Raw genomic sequence first — 9,818 nt, forward strand, 5'->3', positions numbered from 1 at the left:
CTGCTTCATGAACATCGACTAATTAGGTGGGCCCAACCTGCTAATCGAATGCGAACTTTTGGTCGATGGTTTAACCATCCAAACATGTCACGTGTTACCACTTGTCGAGCAAGAGTAGTACAACCCTCAAAAGGGCACATGCTATGTGGGCCCATGTGATGAACCTTCTAGATGAAACGTGCTTGCTAGGTTGCCACATGTGCTGCGAGTTGGTTCTCGAGTAGGGTCAGCAACAAAACGAATGGCTGATACCAATAGTGATGGTAGCAGATCTATGCATGTACTTTCCAATATGTATGTTTGTATATATTTGTGATGGTGATTGACTGAATCCATCTCATTATCCCTATTATATGGCATGTTTACACCCATATATGATCAGTCAAATAGCTGTCTAAGGACTCTATATAGATGTATAGCCCACGCAGTTAATGTTCCTAAGCAGAAAATCCGATATCAACATAGATGTAACTCGCTGGATGGGCGGACCAGACTCATTTTTGGTATAGCACAGGTGCATTGAGATGACCATATGATTGGTTATCTTACATACTGTACACATGTAACGGTGACAATTTGTAGGGTAAATGTAATGGGCAGTTGAAGACATACAAGTTTAGTCATAATGTCCATTTTTTTTAATGTTACTCTGGGGCCTACCTGATATGTAAAATGTGCTGATATTGAGGTCAGTAGAACTTAAACGATGTTTCCCACTTGATTCAAAAATAACATCGATGCACCTATCCCATATTGACATATGTGGCTGCATGTGGATTGGAAGTGTTTCCCACACGCATGTGAGTGTGGATAGATTAGAGAAAAATCTTTTGGATTTGGGAGGATCTTAACCTTTCAATCATTGGACAATTTTTTTTAATGTGGACCATTATTGCATTCTCTTTTTGTAACAATCTATTAGTAGGCCATTAGTTGAATGGCTAGAAGGTTGCATACCTTGGATGTTGCATCATTGATTGAGTGAGTCGTAGAAGGATGCGATGACTTCTATGGTTCTGATTTTGAAGGATCCGTGGCCACTGTTGGATGAAGGATAACCCATTGTAGATAATGGACCAGGGCTGGGCCCAATTCTTCCAGTGTAGCCCATGACATATAGACCCGAGTCCAAGTCCATCCTAGCCCTTGAACTAAGGATTTGGGCCCATCTAGCTTGCCCACCATCAAAATAACTTAGGCCCGGCTGTATTTCTTGTTGGGTCAAAACGCAAGCCCAAGATAACTAGCGATTAATCATGGGTCTCAAGTCGTAGCCCAAACATGATTGATCAACGCGCTTATAGTCATCGTTGTTGCTATCGTTACTATATACTCTGCTTTGAGAATTAGTGATCTAGAGATCATTAGTGATTGAAACGATCATCAACCATGATGATCAATGTTGATGAAAGGATCCATCATCAACAATGATCATTAACGGTGATGATCGAATCTATCTCTAATGGACATGATCACTAGTGAAAAATAAACTCTCTTCATATTTAGGCACTTTCTATATTTTTTTTTATGATAATGTTTATATGTGTGATATAATTAGGCTTGATTTGTTTAGATCTAAGCCCCCCTAATTTTTCATTGGAAAATATAAAACTTAGTGCTTAGCTGCTCCCTATATATAAAGGTTGTGTATAACTTGAGTGGGAGTTTATTCTCCTCCATCAAATGATGCATGCAATCAAGTAATGGAAGGTTGCAAGTTATACAATTGTAATTTTATAAAAGCACCAATTTCATCTTAAAAAGAGAACTTGATTGTTCTACACCGCCTATTCGGGTATGTGGACTTTCAGATCTCATTAAGATGTGTTGACTACTTTTATACTCTGAAAATTTGTATAACACGTAGAAATGCAAATGATTAGAGTTAATACCTCAGATCATAGTCAAGTAATGATACTTATATAATGTAGAGATGGCTATCAAAGCGTTAATCGCTGAACAACTGAAATGACAACATTTAGACGGTAATAACTATGAAGACTGGTCCCGCGCAGTGCGCTGCCTTTTAGACGAGGACGACATATCGCACACACTCGATGAGGTTCAAGAGGAACCCATATTAACTGAAAACGAAAATTTATAAGAACATAGGGTTGCGATGACTTGCTACAATAAGTGGTGAAAATAAAATCGTTCAGCTCGTAATGTCCTTCTTAGCACTATGCACAAAAAACTCATACCTATGTATGAAGTGCATGATACCGCTAAGGGATTTTGGGAAGCACTGACAAATGTCTATGCGCAGAAGTTAGATGCGAGAGTTTGGGCAATGTAATTAGAATTCTAGGAGTATAAGATGTCAGTCGGCTGCCCCATCAAAGATCATATCCGTAAGATGGAGCAAATGATAGGTGCCCTTAGGAATGTTGGGTGTAAATTGACTGAAAATCAAAAGATAATAGTAATGCACCATTCCTTGCCTAAATCTTGGGCCTAAATCAAAAGAATTCTGAACAATACTAATTTTATCACTACATTCAGAGACTTTTGTGGCCACTTGGTACGTGAGGTTAAAATGAATGTAATTCATCCAGGTTAGGCCAAGGCTTTTGTAGCAGAGACCCATAAGCGAAAAGCTAACAAGAAACGGTTCAAAGCTCGTAAGAAGGCGAAAAAGAATAACCAAGAACAGAAGTCCACAACACCTCCTCCAAATCTCAAGAAGGGGAATGGAAAGAAGAAGCAGAAAAAGATAAATATAATTTGCTTTGTCTGCGGAAATTCCAACCATTATGCTCGACAGTGTGCCCATAAAAAGACGGTAATTCATAAGTCACTAAGTACTTTGTATATAGGCGTTTATTCTGAAATTCTTTCCATTGATACTATATCTAACGAGTGGATTTTGGATTCAGGCGCAACAAAGCACGTGACACAGAGTTGTCGAGGACTCGAGGAATTCCGACCTGTAGCCAAGGGAAGTTACAAGCTGTACATGGGCAATAACGCTGTTGAAGACGTACTGGGGATTAATGTTTACCACCTTCGTATGTGCATAGGGCGAACAATGATCCTCCGTGATACCCTTTATGCACCGGGGATGCGTCGGAATTTAATTTCTATTTCTAGGTTATTATTTGATGGTTTTGATATTCAATTTTCTGGGACGAGTTTCTTTGAGACTAAATAACCTCATCTTTGCATGGGGAAATTTAATTTCAAATTTATTTATTCTGGATGTAGATTATGATAATGCACCTCTTGCTTTATCTGCTATGTCGAATGAAGCTGTAGACCTTCTTCTCAAACGCAACCACTACAAGAAATTTCACTTTTACCTACGAAAAATTTCGTAGGTAAATGATATTATTTCGTAGGCAAAGAGCTTTACCTACGAAAAATTTCGTCGATAATTTCGTTGGTAAAAGACCGTGGCTAAAGGTTTTTACCGACGAAAAATGTCATCGTTGGCAATGGTAAGACATTTACCTACGAAATTAAAAACGTTAATAAGACTTTTACCTACGAAATATTTCGTAGGTAAATGATATTATTTCGTAGGCAAAGAGCTTTACCTACGAAAAATTTCGTCGATAATTCCGTTGGTAAAAGACCGTGGCTAAAGGTTTTTACCGACGAAAAATGTCATCGTTGGCAATGGTAAGACGTTCACCTACGAAATTAAAAATGTTAATAAGACTTTTACCTACGAAATATTTCGTAGGTAAATGATATTATTTCGTAGGCAAAGAGCTTTACCTACGAAATAGTTCGTCGGTAAATCACCGTTGCCAAAGATTTCTTGACAATGGTAAGACTTTTACCTATGAACTTTTTTGTAGGTAAAAAGTGTGTTAAGACTTTCTCTGCAAGCATTTCCGTAGCTAAATAAGACTTTTACCTACGACAGTTTTCGTAGCTAATAGCTATTTACTCAACCTTTTACCTACGAAAATTTGCGTGGTAAAAGTCTCCTTTTTTCCCCCCGAAATTCAGGCAAAATTTCCTGTTATACACCTGTTACAATATATTTCATTATATTCACATTCGCATTTTTCCAAACAAACACAAACTACATCCATCCTTGACCTGAGGCATTCTGGTTTTCTACAAAACTAATTTGATCTAATGCTGGTTGGGACGACAACACCATCTTTTCTTCTTTTTTTTTGCTTTTTCTTTTTCAAGAGCAGAACTGAAGAAAACAAAGAGAAACAGAGGATTCTGGATATGTCGTGGGGACAACCTATCAATGCTTTCCTAGAGTAAAGCATCCATGTTCAACAACGGCTCTTACGTATGTGTCGTTGAGTGCAAATATAAAATAAGCAACAATTTCTTTATATTCAAGTTGAACATGAAAAATTAGTGAACTATGGGAATCTAATCACATAAAAGCATCACGATGCTCCAATCATCAACAGAAGCATCAATTGAAATTATAAGCAAAACATAAACATCTTAGAAAACACAATAGGCAGCTGGATCCTATGACCTTAGGACATACCATCTCAGAGTTGAAGCCGAGAACCAGGAGACTTCATAGGTGCTCCATGTTGCTGTAAATGAACTGTAACTCAGACAGAAAAGTAAAATGTTGCACATAGCAACAGTGATGAATTCTCCAAATAAAACATAAAAACATGAAACTGTTGTATCATGTTTTCATGTTTGGATTAATATTTTCTGTTATATCAATTTTTAAGACTTAGTTGGACATTTAGAAAGCATTAAGACTCATAATTTTTTAATACTCAAATTATTTCTTAATATCACGAAGTCAAGCCAGCTCCAGCCCCTCCCTCCATGCCAATAAAGCATAGGAGAAAACTCCAATATATTGTATATTCCACCAAATAGTAGTTTCTTCCCCCTTTTTTCTGTGGGTAGGTAAATTGGGATCACACCTGAGACCTAAATGTTGCGTCAAAGATCACCATCCATGGAGCAACATGATCGAACCAACTCATAGTTACTACTTACTACATTCATCCAATTGTTAAGCGAATTTAGTGGACCCACATATCTTACTCCACTACCTGAAAATACACATCGCAAACGATTATGTAAGAATACAAGTGATACAAATAGAATACATCAAAAAAATAAAAAAGAAGAAAAGAAAAAGAAGACTGAGGGAATTTCACCTTTGCCTAGCTGTAGGCTGTAGCAGGTTGTTGCAGGAATAAATGAGTTGCTATCTATAGAATTGCAGGCCCTTAACGGTGGTGATTGGTTTTCATCCTTTCATAGATGAGTTAGAGATGTAGTCCTGCTTGTATTTTCTTGGGATGGATATACATAGTTGAGCTCGTTAGTGGAAGTTAAGTGGGTTTTTATTAACAGTTAGTTTCTTTTCTTGTTTTTCTTACATTGTTTAGCAGGCTTTCGTTGCTGCCAATAGTCCAATCTCAAATAGGTGTTACCATTTTTTGGTTTAACACCAAAAGAAAAGACATCTTTTACCTTTAATCCACTCTGGCAATCTCCATGAACTGAGGGGGTAATTCTGGCCATACCTCCTCATTTTCTCCAAATTTAAAATTCCGAAGGTGTGTTAGGAATGACAGAATATGGGATTAAAAATTAAAAAAAAAAAAAAAAAATTCCAGTTTTTCAGATTTGTCACGGGAAAGGGGATTCAAATATGAGACGGTGCACACATCTCAAATACTTTCAGGGATGGAAGCTGGAAGCTGGTAGAATCCAGCAGTTCTCCTACCAATTTTCTCAGATCACCGGTATCCCTGCAATGGGTTAGCTGTTTTCCCAGATCTTGCATCTGTCCATGCTTTTGCAATCGTCCACTTCATGTCATCATCTCCGTCCTCATACATGTTCTGCAATAGGTCATTTTCTCAGCTTAATCCAGAATGTGTAACCCCTTGATATCCATGGTGGTTGACAAAAGGAGGTAATGTATGATGCTCAGCCTATAGAAAAAAAGGGCAATTTTCAGTTGTGTCAGCATGCCGGACACTTGAGGCCTGCTTTTCAGTGATCCAGACAGTTCATTTCATGCTAGCATAACTGCTTTTCAGTTTTTAATCATCCATTTGTAGGAAAGCAATTATTGATGGCGAGGATCTTCTCCCTGAGGTGGTTTCCACAGCATTTACCCAATCAACAATGGGGCACAACAAAAGCTAGGACTCATATGCACAGAATGTTGGCTCAAAAAAAAAACTGCTAGTTCAGGCCGAGGCATAGGACATTTCCCAAGAAAAGAATGGATACAGGACTTACCTTCATCAAATCCATAATTCCAGCCATTGGATCCTTTTATGTATCCATATTTGGCTTCAACTGCAAAATAATAAAACAAACCTTATAACCATTTCCGAGACAAAACCACACAAGTTGGAATGTATAGAGCTGTTCAAAGATGATAATCTCCAAGGTACCCAAGTACCCATGTGGACATATACATTCAACTATAATTCACAAAACAATATCAATTTCGGTTTTCATCATCCAAAGACAGGCTGACTCCTTGGATAGCAGTAATGTGGATTGCCATATAATAATAACAATGCCTTTTTTTACCATGCCATGCATATGTTCTTTCATCATCCAAAGACACAGGAAATGAAAGAGGAAATGAAAAATTGGCATTTACCTTATCTTCTTTGAAGTGCAAATCAAGCCAATTCCCTTTTGAAGTTTTAGACAGTGTGACAATGACTCGGTTGGGCTTAACAACCACCTTACATTGCTCAGGCACAATCTCCTTGTTCAACTTCAGTATGGCACAACAGTAATTCTTCCCTTGAACGTCATGGAATTTGATATCAACAGACAGGCTTGAAAACAGTTTCCACCTTCTCTTGCTCCACACCCTCCAAGGACACGTAAATCTTAAAGGAAAACAAATAATGAAAAATAAAAATCAACTTTTACATTTAATTTCTATCAACCACAAACACTAGAGACACATGAGAATATGTTTCCAACTGTCTTTAAAAATTGAAGTACAACATTTATGAAAATAAGATTTAAGAAGGAAAAAAAAAAACCCAAGTTTGTATGTACAATTAAGCTAATGGTGTTCCCTAATGATTGTAATGAAGAAGTAAGCCTCAAACTGGAACCATATTCCTTTCCAATCTGACTTGAAAGTGGCATAGTTGCAACTGGAAGCCAAGTCCTTGAATATGATTGCCAGGAACTTTTGCTTATTTCCACTTTAGTATACTTTTAATTGCAACCAAATTCGATAGCATCCATACACACCCAATTCAAAGTAGGTGAGGCTCCTACTAGTGCAACTCATCTCATACTTATTTAATAAATACAACCAGAAAAAAAAAAAAAAAAAAAAAAACACCAGCACAACTTTCTGAGTATAGTATTCTTCGTAGTAACAGAAATTTGTAAGATTCAACAAGGAGCTGAGTTAAGAAATCTGACAATACCATATGCAGAAATATGCCACATGTGATGATAAAAAGTTCTCTTAACTTTTGAACAATACCATATGCAGAAATATGCCACAACACTTCAAATTCGGAAGTTGAACCCGAGTTTTGTCTAGTTTTGTCCATATGTACTGCAATAAAGGTTCCAGACCCAACCCAATTTGACCCCCACTTCAGCAACAAGAAGGATACATTTTGTGCTTTGTATAAAGGCAAAAGAAGTTTCTTATGGTACCTCATAAGGAAAAAGAGATCTTCCTCCTCAAGCAAATAACTGATAAAGCAGAACCCAACATCCAAGAAAGTCCATTTACACCACAAATCAAAATTTTATTAATGCAACAAGCAAACTTGAAAAAAGAACCAAAAAAAAATAACAAGGCTAATAGGTACTTGCATAGAAATTGTCTCAGCCAATAGGCTCTAGTAATTTCAAATTGTCTATTAGGTGATTTAAGTATGGAGCAATAAGGAAACTGAGAACTAAGAGAAAAATGCTCCAGCTGTATAAGAAGCATAACATGCAGTTACCAATGCGCAATGACGAAAGGCGGAGCTAAAATCCTCCAAAAGTGGTGACTCAGATCGTGTTGTTCCCACCAAGTGGAGAATAATCCATTGAGTAAGTATTTCCTGAATCATGGGAATCAATTCAAGCTATACATGGGAGATGTCTTCATGAACCATAAGGACCTACAAACAAGTAAGAAATTCAATAGAGAAAAGAGAGATTTAGGTGAGATTCTCCAAGTATGGCCGTAATTGTAGAAAGGTTTGCATTTTAACACAATTACATAAAAGTTTCACTAGAAAATGCATAATGACAGATGAGACTGCCTGGAAGAACTTGGAAGAAAACAAACTCAGTGCAGCCCAAAGTTGACAAACAGTGAACAAATTCAAGGCAAAGATGGCACTTCTTTAAAAACATCTAAAAGATGAACCTGCAAAAGTTTGGTTTTCAGGGGAACTATAAGACTTGCTACATCTAGAAATTTGCTAGTACTTACAATGAGGAGGTGGGACCTCAAACAGAGAAAGTTACAATGAGGAGGTGCCTATACAACCTGCATTCCAATAGCAGATGAAAGGACATTCTCCCAAACATCAGTGATGATTTTATTTTAAAGAAAGAGAAACATAAATACAGAGAGGGCTGACAAGGGCTCAGATACAACAGAGGCATTGCATCGGAGATGACTAGCTCCAATCCAGTCACCCGCCGCAAGTCTGTTCACATGACTGTCTGCCTCCCAAATACATCTTTAAAACCAAATTCTCTTTCCTACTCCTAGCAATCATATTTCTATTTCAAAAGCAAATACAAGACTGATCTCTGCATTAACCATATAGTTTATTTAATACCATTGTTTCTCCTTCATTTGAATTTAGTCTAGAATGAATGAAGCTTGGTAGATGAATGTGTGCTGGTTGACTCGAAGACAACCAAGATTTTTTTCTTTTTTTTTCCCCCTTTCCAAAAGTCCTGTCTTTTTATTAAATTACTGTTGGTTTTCAGATAAATTATTGAGCATCAGATAAAAAGGGAATCGCATGCATGTATAGTAAATAAATTATTTATTAACTAGCAACAGTCTTTCAAAAGCTGAGACAGAACCTTGGGAAGTACAAAAAGGCGAACAACACTGCTATATTGAATTACAAAAGAAAAGGAATAACAAGATTATGAATATCTAAGATTTTCAAGAGCTTCTAAAAGTATGGAAGGATTTCAATGGTTCCATCAACTATAGTGAAACTATAAATAAAACGGCCATTCAATTCTTAAAAGAAAATATCTACTCCGAATCTATTTCTTGAAATTTAACTCAGGGAAAGACATGATGAGGTTGATCACTGTCTTCCTTAGGATAACTACTCCAAATCTATGAAGCTCTTTGAATTCTTCATCGTCGACATTGGCAACATTGCTACATTAAATGTAGTCTGTGATAATGTGGTTCAATCACATTGCAATAAATAAGAATTTTTTTATTTGTGACAAGCAACTTTATTGAATTGCATATTTGATCATGTGCAATTGCATATGCGACAACATATTTTTTGTTTTGTTTGTTTTTTTTTTTTTTTTTTGAAAATTAAAAAAAAAAATCAAAGAATATGAAAAAAAAATAAATTAAAATTTTTAAAAAAACAAAAAAAGAAGAACAAATTAAGGATCACTTTCCTAAGTTAACAAATGGGGATGTTTTGTGTTGTATTCGGAAAAAACAAAAGAGTTCTTTCAAATCCACATGAATATCATTTAACTGTTTTTGGATTTTCTACTAATAGTGTAAGAGTAGAAATCCAAAATCACGTATTAATGCGCAAGTAAAAAAGAATGTAGTGTTGTTGTCGACTTCGAGTTCTACTGCATTGTGTTTTTAAGGATGTTGTATATCTAAAGGCACTCAAAGATGGATTTGTTGTATTAAC

At 36.5% G+C, this 9,818-nt stretch overlaps 1 long non-coding RNA gene and 1 pseudogene across 1 annotated transcript; both read right to left on the minus strand.

Annotated features, from left to right (window-relative positions):
• Nucleotides 1–4,287: 4,287 nt before the first annotated feature.
• On the minus strand, nucleotides 4,288–5,169 carry LOC131233157 (uncharacterized). Its single transcript, XR_009165103.1, has 2 exons — nucleotides 5,109–5,169; nucleotides 4,288–5,000 (listed from the first exon to the last, which is right to left on the minus strand). It is a non-coding gene; the product is annotated as an uncharacterized LOC131233157 (long non-coding RNA).
• A 527-nt stretch (nucleotides 5,170–5,696) lies between these two features.
• LOC131232343 (uncharacterized) lies at nucleotides 5,697–6,815 on the minus strand (annotated as a pseudogene).
• Between the last annotated feature and the right edge of the window lie 3,003 nt (nucleotides 6,816–9,818).

Source organism: Magnolia sinica, chromosome 18, assembly GCF_029962835.1.
Source record: "Magnolia sinica isolate HGM2019 chromosome 18, MsV1, whole genome shotgun sequence".
Classification (NCBI taxonomy): Eukaryota; Viridiplantae; Streptophyta; class Magnoliopsida; order Magnoliales; family Magnoliaceae; genus Magnolia; species Magnolia sinica.